This window comes from Parasteatoda tepidariorum, chromosome 10 (assembly GCF_043381705.1).
Source record: "Parasteatoda tepidariorum isolate YZ-2023 chromosome 10, CAS_Ptep_4.0, whole genome shotgun sequence".
In the NCBI taxonomy this organism is placed as follows: Eukaryota; Metazoa; Arthropoda; class Arachnida; order Araneae; family Theridiidae; genus Parasteatoda; species Parasteatoda tepidariorum.
Genome location: NC_092213.1, coordinates 14,624,196 through 14,636,723, shown reverse-complemented (window position 1 = coordinate 14,636,723; position 12,528 = coordinate 14,624,196). Strand labels below are relative to the sequence as shown.

The window sequence follows — 12,528 nt, the reverse complement described above, 5'->3', positions numbered from 1 at the left end:
GAATTCGAAAAGATATTTCCCTTTTTTTTCAAAATTCTTTTTAAGAAAATGTTTGATTATTTCCATAATTTTTACTAATGTTTCATGTTTTTATAATTCAAATTCGAAAATGTGTCTCTCTTTTTCCCTTCTTCAAAATTATTTTTATGCTTTTTATACGCGTAAAGTTAAAATTTGAAATTTATTCCAATAATAAGTAACTAAATTTCGCCCTTTATCAACTCATTTCAAAATTTTAAAATAAAATCATTTTTTAATCGAATGAGCATGCGCTCAAATATTAGACGCCAAACGATCTTTCTGCTTCTGAAATCGTTCGCTCTCCATGATCTCACTCGAGCAGCGCCTGTCATGGCGGCTTCTGTTCCGTTCGATATTCTTCCTTCCCTTAGAGCGGTCAGCTTTGCTAATAAAGAGTAAGATTTTCTTTAATTTTATCTCAGCGACTTTTCGATATTTTCTCTAAATAACTGACAGAATTATCGTTCAAACTATTTTGAAAAATTAACTTAATTATTTTTAGTACTTAATTTGATTTAGATGTATGATTGTGATTATTTAGTTTATCTTAATCATGTAAGAATTTAGATTTGACACATTTAATCAAATTAGCTTTAAGTAAAAACTGTTTCTGAAACATATTTAATGTGTGCCATAGTATGTAATCATTAAATTTTATAAATTAGTTTTTTAAATTTACTTGCAGCATTAATTTTGCTTATATTGGTTTTGTTCTGTGTAAAACACTATTTAAATGTAAGGTAGTAATAATTACATGAATTATAATCTACTGGGCCTAATTCATCAAACATATTTTAGAAATATTATAATTCATATGATAAGTATCTTGATTGAGGCCAATTATTTGGCATTTTATTATTCGATTCGCACATGCAACAATTTTGCTCCCAAGTATTCCGTGATATTTTGTCCTTTATGATATATAAATTAAGTAAAATTGTAAGTTAGTCATCATGAAATAAATATAATGGAACATAAAGTTTAATATTTTTTTAATTAAATATTTTTTAAAAATATTATAATTCATATGATAAGTATCTTGATTGCGACAATTATTTGGTATTCCAATTCAATCAATATCAATTATTTGGTATTTACTTGCAACAATTTTGCTTCAAAATATTCCATGATATTCTGTTCTCAATGATATTTAAATTAAATAAAATGTACGGTAGTCCTCATTAAATAAATATTGACTACTGAGACATTAAGTTTTATATTTTTTTAATGAAACATATTTTAGAAAAATCCAAATTCATATGATAAGCATCTTGATTGAGACCAATTATTTGGTATTCCATTATTCTAAACGTACTTGCAATAATTTCGCTCCAAAGTATTTCGTGATATTTTGTCCTCTATGATATATAAATTAAGTAAAATGTACGGTTGTCATCATTAAATAGATATTGATCTACTGAGACTTTAAAGTTTAAAATATTTTTAATGAAACATATTTTTAGAAATATTATAATTCATATGATAAGTATTTTGATTGAGACCAATTATTTGGTATTCCATTATTCTAAACGTGATTGCAACAATTTTGCTTTAAAGTGTTTCCTGAAACTTTGTTCTCAATGATAAATAATTTAAGTAAAATGTACGATATTCAGAATTAAATGAATTTTGATCTGATAGGACATAGAGTTTCATATTTTTTAGTCAATCTTGTTTTAGAAGTGTCGTAATTAATATGATAAATGTTGTTAACGAGGCCAGTCAACTTTTTATTTCATAACTTAATTTTACTTAAATTATAATAAAATTAAATTTTGTTTACTTGAAATATAATATAACTTAAGTGAAATGCACGATAGTCATCATTCAAAATTTTTTGATTTACTGGGGCATAAAGTTTAGATTTTTATAATCAATCATATTTTAGAAGTGTCATAATTTATAGGATAAGTGTCATAAATGAGAGAAATCAATTTGTTAATTTGGTATTGTGAATGAAGTTATAATTTTGCTTCAAAGTATTTCGTGAAATTGATTTTTACCCTTTAATACAGAAATTAAGTTTAAAGAATTAAAATCAATTCTCTTAAGCAGCGGTTTCCGTAAAGTATTTCGTGGAACCCTGGGGTTCCATGGTAGGATCACAGGGGCTCCTATAGTTGGATCTTTTTATTGATATTTGGAAATCTGTAATAATATCTATACCCAACCAATCTATATTATATAAAACGCTAATACGTATGTATCAATAAAACCGATGATATTTCTTTTCTCGCGTTGGCAACAGTTTTCATTTTTAATTGATAGGCTTCGGCGCGCAAGAGCACGTAGTGAGCATCATATGGCTAATCTATATTATATAAAACGCTAATACGTTTTAATTGATAGGCTTCGGCGCGCAAGAGCACGTAGTGAGCATCATATGTCTAATCGGGTGAATTCTCACCGAATTATCAAAAAAATTCTCACAAAATTATCTTCATCGAAGCCGATGCTTTACATCCGGCGTTCAGTACTATTTCATATTGTTTTACAACACATGGTTTTAGCCCTCTGGTGGGAAAGACTTTAAAACAAAACTTACAACAGTTACTTTTCTCAACAACTGAAATTTAGAATAGTGTGATTAAGAAAAATATGTGAACTGTTTGCAATTTCAAATTAATATTGAAATGCACAGGTTTAGAATTTTCTACAGTGAAAAGTTTTCGGAACTTCAGTGTTCAAAAAAGTATACAAAAGCTAGACGTTAAGAACGTATTCAATGAGCGAGCAAAGCGAGCATCGGATTGCGAAGCAATCGGAAATGAACTGCCAAAGCTGTTCCGGGGGTTGGCGAGCGCCAGCGAACAGGGGGTGAAGCCTCCTAGTAATACATAATTTACGTAATATTTTGATTATTTCCATTGTTTAAGTAGAGTGCCAATAAAAATAGAGATTTCAAAATTTTGAAAAAATATATTTTTTCTGCAGCGAAAAAAAGAAAAAAATGAATAAATTCAAAAAGAAAAAGTGTATGCTCTTATGAAAACAAATCCTTAATGAATTTCTTATGAAACTTTTCAATTCAAAATTCTATTACCGAATTAAACACCATAGAATTATGTTTCTCTTATAACCGTGCACAGTGTTCATTACAGTTTATTTTTAAAAAAAATAAATAAATAACAGCGTTTATTTTATTTATTTTTAGCTTATGCATATACTAAGAACAAATTCAAAACTACTAAATATTTTCGACGTAATTAGTAGCCTTTCCTTAATTAATATATTCGTAACTGCTAATGAATATCATAAAGTCGGGGTACCGACAGAAAAATTTTGATCATTTATTTCTATAGACAAAAGTAAATAAATAAATAAAATAAAATAAATGATGAATAAAATAAATAATGAATAAAATAGATAAGAAATAAAATAAATAAAACAATAATAAGTGAACAATTAAAAATAAGAGTAAAATGAATGCTTTTTGCACAATTCCAACGCTTTTTAATGAAAATGTTTTCTAAAATTCACTTCATATTCTCTGTAATCTATTGTTTGATGAAAGTCCACGTTAGTTATTAAATAAACATTTATCTAGCATAGATTTGAAATATACAACTTTTTGAAACAAAATGTTTGAAGAAAACGTACATTACAGTTTCAGTTCATTTAGTTTTAATTGAAAGAAACTTTCCAACTGATGGAAAATCGTGGTGTAACGTATAGGGCTGCGGTTTCCAAATGGTGTTCCGCGGAACCGTAGGGCCCTTGAACTCCGTTGAAGAGTTAAAAGAGTTCCGCTAGTTAGTAGTTTTTATAACCAGTGATGAGATTTGAAACCTCATTTTATATTTAGATCCAACCTATAATTCATAATTTATTTAATCTTTCGGTTGCCTTTATGAAATTATTTTAAGTGAAAGAAAATATAATATTTCTACTAATAACACTATTATATATCTACTAATAACTAATAGTATTTTGAAAGAAAATATAATATTTCTACTAATAACAATATATTGAGCAAAATATAAAAAGAACAAGAATTTGTAAAATACTGCATTACTATTCCCCATTACGCTTTTCAAATCAAAATAAAAAACTAATATTTTTTAATTTTTTTATTTCGGGGTATACCCTATTTTGATTTATTTGATTCCTTTTCAGCTTATGTATACACCAAAAACAATTCCATAACTAGATTAGATGTAATACATGGACTGCAAATTCAATTGTTGGACTTGAAACGTAATTTAAGATTATTAATAATTAAATATTTTCCTAGTCCTTATTAAATATTTAAAAAAAAGACAGTTTTTTATAGGTTTAACGTTCTTAATAAACTTCATTTATAAAGCCTGGGTCCCACCTAAAGAAGCCTAAAAAAACTAAGAATCGCTGAGATAGGGTGTTCGCCTGCAGCTGCAATGGTTAGGAGGTCAAATTCTAGCTGAAAACTGAATTTAAAGCATAATTTTCGTTTATTAAAAGGTTGATAACAATTTAATATGTTTTATTCAGTTTATAAATTATTATTTTTTTAATTTAATTCTTTTAATAAAATTAAATTTATAAGAACAAGAAATTAATAGACATTTATTTTTTTAATTTTGTATTAAAATATATTACTTTAAAAAAATGTTTTAATACATTAATTTAAAAATGATTATTTAAAAAAATACAAAATTTAATTAAAATTTTTAATTACAAAATTTTTAAACTAAATTTCTTAGTTTAAAACTAAATTTTTATCTAAACTAGATTTTTTAGTTTAATTTCGTAATTTTTAAGAAATTACAAAATTTTAATTTAAATTTTAAATATCATAAAAAATTCAATCATCCCAGTTGCGATATCTTCTGGTAAAAGGTGGACAACCTGACCGTTACACCACGAATATTAATCAGCTATTAAGTATTTGTTAGTTTAAAAGTAAAGTAACTAAAGCATTTAATGGGGTATATTTTATCCTAATGGTAGATCTAGCGGCTAATTTCGTTTTTAAACATACTCTTTAATTTAAGCTTAACTTTGTTTTAATAGGAATTTTCGAGATGAGTGCGTCTCCTATTGAATTCTGTATCGAAAAATTTATATTATTTAAAATTTATCACGATTATGTTTTTGATGTAGGTTGCTATTTTAAAAATGCTTAATTTTTACAGGCTTATCGTTTTATTCATTAAAGTTATGTCCTTATATGGCAGAGGAGGAGGTACCCTCTAAAAAAAACTTGATTATTTGATGTTTCATAGTAAAAAAAAAAAATGCAAAACACTGACCTTAACAATTCTTTTTATTCAATTCCAGTGCTTTTTATTTAAAAAGTTCTCAAAAGTTTGGTTTATTCCCTCTAATCTATAGTTTGATAAAAGTTCAATGTAGTTTTTAAATAAACTTGTATCTTGTAAGAATTTGAAATAAACAACTTTTTGAAACAAACATTTTTTTAAAAAAAGCAATATTTCGAATGCATTACAATAACTAAATCCGATACCACAAAATTTGTAACATTTAAGATTAATTACAGGGGAATAAATTTTTGGTTGCAAATACTTGACCTTGCTTAATTCAGGTGTGGTAATTTTAAATCTAGTATTAGTTTTGCTTTTAAAGCTGCTGTTTTCTTTTACAAAATGACATTTTTAGTCTATTTTTTGTCGAAATGTTCTATTTTAAAAACGTTATGTATAACAGGATGCCGATTAAATATTATGACAACGTTTTAGGAGAGTTAGGGTACATCATCAGGTTTAAAAGTACATAAGAAGCTATGCCCGGAAAAGTCGTCGTATGTTGCTAGGGGCGCTTCCCTAGTGCTTGTTCAGAAGTACACAAAGGAACAATTCATTATGGAGGAAGCACCTTTGGGGCGTACAACGACAGTTCCGGGCCCTGGTTCCTATGCAGTTTTAATCCAGATGATGTGCCTTAACTCTCCTAGAAGTTTATCGCATAACTGATGTGACCCTCTGATACATATTTTTTTTAAAACTTGTTAAATTGTTTTTAAACTTGTACATTTCAACAAAATATTGACTAAAAATGCTTTTAAAAAAATCTAGCTTAGAGAATTAAACCGATTGCAGATTTGAAAGCAGCGATACGAAAGTTTCTAAGATCTGTTAAAAAAATTTCATGCAACCAAAAAAAATCATTGTGCCCAGTGAATAATTATGTTTTTTAAACGATTAATTTTTATATGCTCATCGTTATATTTATTAAATTTAAATCCTTATATCCATTGATTTAGCGATAGAAGAAAATTCTATTGACTTTTAATCTGCTTTTTTTCTGAATTTGGAGGAGCAAATCGAACGGTTTTTCTCTTCATCATCACTTTTTCTTCCACCGAAATCTTGAGTAGTTTGGATGTTACTATGGTTACTATAACACTGCCTTTCAAGTAGCGTGTTCTTATTGATAAATCGTCATCCTACATCTAAGTCACTCATAATCAGCATTTTTCTGGAAATGCTACTAAAATGAAGTGCTCGAAATTTTTTTCTTCTTCTTTATCATCTGGAATAGGATTAATTATTTAATTTTCTTAATTAAATTGTATACTTGTAAAGTGCGCTTTCGTTTTCTTTTCTTTTTTTACGCACTGTACAGTTAATACATAATATTTTTTGGGGGTTATTTTTTATTTTATTTTTTTGCTAGTCGCCTCAAGGAACCATTATCTGGTCTGTCCTTATAAATTAGAAGAATTCCAACTCCTGCAAAATTCGATTAAAATATTTTATCCAGATATCTTTTATATATAGATTTCTCTTACACGGTGACAAAGAAAGTCCTCATTTCTTTTTTAAGTTGGCAACAAAGAATAAAAATATCGAGCGTATAAGTTAGGGTTGCACAGCCTTTTTGAAAGATGGGCCACTCGCGCAGTAGGTAAACTAACGAAGGGCCGCACGTGTACTTAGACATTTGGACGGTAAAAATAGAAATATTTAATTAAACATTAGTGCTCTAAGCTCTAACTTTTTTTATCAGTAAACTTGGTAATATATTTGTAGAATGTACAAATAAAATAGGTTTAAATGAAAGTTCATGAGCTTGCAAATTTATCATCTGACAGAAAAATGCAAAAACGAAATTTGAAGAATCGAAACTAGACGTCTTCATACTAAACCACAAGTTTTCATACTTTTTTTTTTTTTTTTTTGTNATTTTTTTTTTTTTTTTTAAATATATGTATATTCAGGCAAGTCAGTTTCATAATTTTTTCGACAATTTTAGTTCTAAGAATTGAGAACGATTGTTTTTTTCTCGTTTGTGTCATTTTTGCTATTTTTCTGTTTTTATTATAGCGCAGCAGTATTTTAAAAGAAGATTTCAGATTGCCTTTCATTTATTGTCAATTTTTTCGTGTACTGTAATATGGATAGCCGGTAACATAGAAAAGTATAATTTTCAATATGAAAGTTTTGTTTTAGAAACAGAACATTGTTCTGCTTTTTTTTTAAATTCATTTTTATTTTTATTAGCGTATTATCATAACACAGCATTTTTTAAAAAACGCTTATAATAAACTTTATTTTATAGCAATGTTTTCTAAAAATACGGCATTACAAAAATTGAAATTTTCATTATTAGATTTTAATTTTAAAATAGATTTTCATTTTAAAAGTAAAGAAAATTTATTGTTTTTGTTTCAATTTAGCTTATTCTTTAAACAAAAGAAAACAAAAAGAAAAGAAAAGCTCTTGCTTTTATCGGCGTTTTTATTATAAGGCAACAACTTTTAAAGGTGTTTCTGTTAGACTTTATTATTCACTTTTTCTTGGAAATATGGTAATTGGAAAACTAAGATGTACAGCTTTAAAATTTTCTTTCGAGTTTTAAGATTTTTCTTTTCTCAGTTTCGCTTTCGAATGCAATCTTTAATTTTTATGAACCTTTTCAGGCGAGGGCAGCATTTTCAAAAGCTTTTCCGATAGGCTAAATTTTTAACGTTGTTTTATGAATACGCTTTCCTAGAAAATATTATATTTAGCATTGAAATTTCGGTTTAAATACTGCTAAAAATTTTGCCATTTGGCCCCAAATATATGGAATTTGGCCGATTTTTATTGCCGAATATTCAGTTATTCGACCAAATCACTTTCGTCTCCATAAAAAAGATGAAAAAATAACCTTGACTTACAATGCAATTGCACCGAAATAAATTGTATCAAGTAGTGACTATTTAAAAGCACGACTAGAGATTAGTAGTTAAAATAACGGGATCGTCAAAACCACGCTGAAAAACATAGAAATAATTGCAAAGAAAAGTAGATTAAAAAAATACTTAAATTTACAATGAAATCAGTGCAAATAAAAATTCGAATGCATAATAAAAATATCGAATTTTTAAAATAACTATGTCGGAATGCGAAACAATAACTGCCAAAAATAGAAAGAAATAATTGCAAAAAAAAAACAAAAAAAAAAAGGATATAAAATTAACTGAGAGGAAATCGGCGCAAATAATATGCGTCAAAAAGTGATTATTCAAATTGACGATTTGAGCCTTGAGTGCTTAATAATATCGTAATAAAAATATGGCATTTTTGAAGAAATCACGTTGAAAAGCTGAAATACTTGGATAAAAATCATTTAGATTTACGATACATCGATAAAAACCGCGTTGAAAAGGGATTATTTAATGGTGCTATCCAACTTCGGGATTCATAATATCGTAATTAAAATATTAAGGTTTTCAAAACTATATTAAAATGCAATGTTTTCAGAACCGAAAAATAACTTGGGATTCACGATGGAATTATCACAAATAAATGTATTAAAAAGTGATTACTTAAATGTGCGATCTGAAACTAAATTGTCGTTATAATATCAATGTAAAAATACGGGATTTACAAATAACGCAGGAAAACGTAGAAATAACTATTTGAAAAAAGGCCTTCAGATTTATGATAAAATCGGTACAAAGAAAGCGCATTGAAAAGTGATTATTTAAATGTGTGATTCAGCTTCAAGATTCAATGTAAAACGATTTATAATTGTATTAAAAATTTCAAGATTGTTAAATCTTTGCGAAAATAAGGTGTTATAACTGCCGAATAATAACAGGAGAATTAGGATTAAATCGGCAGAAATGAATCACGTCAAAAAGTGATTAATGATTAATTAAACACGCGATTGACTAGTCAGAATATCTTATTAAACTTAAAAGGGATTTTAAAAAATCGCATGGAAATAGGTAGTTGTAACTGCGAAAGAACGATCTAAACGTCGGTTGAATTTATGATGAAATCGGTAAAAATAAAGTTAGTCAAAAAATGATTGCTGAAATTTGGAATTTGTGTATCGTAATATCGTATTAAAAATATTGGGTTTCTTTAAGCCATGCGGAATTCCATACAATAACAGCGGAAAAAGTTATGGAGGAAAAATATAGATTCACTATAGAATCTGTGAAAATTGAGCGAGTGAAAAGGTGATAACTCAGAAGTACGATTTAAAATTTTCAACTCTTTTTTTTTAATTTGTGAAAAAAAAAAATCGTTGTGTTAAGAAGCTTTCGCGGACCGCTCATCAGCAGTTTGCGGGTCGCAGGTTGTATGTGTATGTTGTAGTAAGCATGAACATGCTTACAAATTTTTGAATGAATGACTCTTTTCTCGGGTATAAGAACTTTTTTAGTATAAGATGGAGAGAATTGAAAGGGAATAGTTTATATCAACAAAGTGTTCCGTATTATGTTTTAATTGTACTAATGCAAGTTGAATAAAAATAGTTTTATTCATTGTTATCAATGTTATATGTTATTAATAAGTATATGTTATTATAAGTTATTAATAAGTATTTTGTGTTAAAAACAGTAAGTATTGGTCATGGTGTTTTTTTTTTATATGTTTTTATTTTTTTAAAGCGTATAATAAATGCTTAGTTTTTAAAAGTTTATTGCATGTCATTTATTTCAATTTGACTTCCAAACAGTTAAGTCATTCGACAGTTTTACAGTGATAGCTGTAAGTTCTGAAATTTATAACTGCGCATTTAAAACAAAGTTGCGAATCTTTAATGGTAATTATTTATTAAAAGAATAATTATTTTGTTTCGCAAGTTTTTTTTTATTGTATGTCATTTATTTCAATTTAAAATTTCTTATTTCAATAATTATTATTGACTTAAAATTTTAATTTTTAAACAGGAGCTAGATTTAAAGATTTTAATAATTGATTTAAATTCTTAAGATTCTACGCTAGAACATATTTCAAATAAGTTCAGCTTAGTAAAAAGCGAAGCGAGCTTGGTTTGCATTGGGGTTAAGGAGCGTCAAAGAACAGGAGGCGGAGCCTACTAAAAAATCAAATTTCTATAAATCATCACCCCCGTGACATTATTTTCGATTTTCTGTTTGTAAACCTCTTCTTCATAGCTTTATCGCTCCAAAATTTCTTGAGCGTTAGCAGCGGCAACTATGGTTACTATTGCAATGCCTGTTAAGTAGAGCATTATTCTTAGTGGTTCAATAGCATTCTAACAACACCTCCTAGAAAAGAGTAGGCCTCTGCACGGGTTACCATAAATATCCTTTAGTAGTCCAAACGTAATGACATATTTCGTATTTTCAACCACTGCGCAGCTTAGTACCCCGAACGTAATGACATCTTTCTTATTTTTCATCAACTGCGCAGTTAACTTCGTCACATCGGACTACTAATTTGATACGTGCTGAGGCCTTCATTATTCTAGGAGGTGTTGATTCTAATCGGTACCTTTTCAGAAATGCAGCCCACGTGAAGTGCAGTGAATTGCGTTAAATTTTCTCTTCCTCATCTGAAATGCGAGTAATAATATTTAGCTTTCTTAATTTAATTGAGCATTTTGTACTGTGAATATCCAGTTTTTTTTATTATTATTTTATTATTATTTACTTGCTGCCTTTCAGGGACCATTTGCTGGTCTTCTTTTACAATTAAAAGAATATTTGTACACCACACATATCATTTTTTTCTCATTATTTTTATTTTCATCATTATTTACTTGCTGCCTTCCAGAGACCATTTGCTGGTCTGAATTCTAACTGCAGCTAAATTTGGATGGAAAAAAACCGTTATCCAAATAGCAAGCAAATTTATATAAATCAAATAATATCACTTTTTCGTGGCAGTTTTCGAATCTTACTATCGAACTGCACGCGAAGTCGAGCACTTTACGGTAGAACAGTCTAACGAGGACCAATACACCAGCACACACCGTCGGTCCCTACGCAGACTGATCCAAGTGGTCACCCACCCGCACACTGACCTCAGCCAGCGATGCTTGACTTGGGTGATCTGCTGGGAACCGTGTCTTAACGACCATTCCATTGCGGGACTTCTCATTAACAAACACGGCTTACGAGCTCAAGTTGAAAAACAAATAATACAGAATAGAAAAGGTCATCAATAAAGGTAAATCCAGGGTTTGGCCGGGATTCGAGGTTTCCGGTTCCGGATCCGAGATTCACGGTTTCGATTGGCCAGGAAGACTTCGCTGTGCTGATGATTGTTCAGGTTTTGGAAGAGTGGAATTTAAATTTGTAATGGAAGGGATTCTTCTGTAGGTTGCATTATGGAAGAACACCAGTAGATAAAACTAATTTTGTAGATAAAACTAATTCTAACACTATTGTAAAAATTTAATTACAAAATAATATTAAATGTATTCAAAAAAGATATCAGCATCAATAGATTGTAACAGTAAAAACAAAGAAATATTCTACACCTCTATGTTCCTTCAAGAATAGTATTGCTTCAAATAAAAAAAAAATAATAATTAAAAAAAATAATTTAACATTTCTATGTTTGTAATATTTTTGAAACAAATGGCTCTTATTGGAGTACAATACATTGGTAAAGGTTAGTTGCTTACTCTTAGTCAGTTATAAAGTGATAGCTTTATTTATTTTTTTAAAAAATGATTTACTGGAAATCGGTTAAGAGAACACTTTCGTAAATCTATTAAGTAATAACCCAATTTATTTACAATCTAAAAGTAGTATATCTGTATATTCCCACAAGCCCTTTGTATCTAACTTTTATAAAGCATAAAATTCAAAAAAATAAAATGCAGCAAGTGCTTTTAGATAAATATTTTATAAAAAAAAAAAAGAAAAATGGGCCCACCCATATATTTTCCATTTTTATCGAAAAATAAAATTAGCCACTCTTTAATTTTAGACAGAGCAGCGTTTTGCCTACAGTCGCATAACAGCACCGTTGTCATGGTAACCACCTGACATAGGAAAAAATTAATCCTTTCCTTTCTTTTTCATTTTACAAGGCTTTAGCTTAAGCTCGCAGATGAACGCAGTTATACTAAATGATTTATGATTACAGAAGCTTTTATTAAGTAGTGGGTGTAAAAAAAAGGATTCAATAGAACTGGCTCAGTTCTGTTGAATTAAACATTCATTATAAATCACTTTACTATGGCCAATAAAGTAAGAAAGAGAATTTTTTCATTAATAAATCATAATAACTATTTTCTTATTGTTAATCGTGTTAGAAAAAAAAAAGTTTTGATTTCAATAGACACAGGTAGCATATATATATATATATA

General features: G+C 28.3%; 1 protein-coding gene across 1 annotated transcript in view; it reads left to right on the top strand.

The window, feature by feature from the left end:
• Window positions 1-282: 282 nt before the first annotated feature.
• LOC107455167 (uncharacterized) overlaps window positions 283-12,528 on the top strand; it is a 50,448-nt gene continuing 38,202 nt past the window's right edge. The window contains exon 1 of the mRNA XM_016072642.3: window positions 283-416. The gene's annotated coding sequence lies outside the window, so the exon portion shown is untranslated. The remainder of the gene's footprint in view (window positions 417-12,528) is intronic.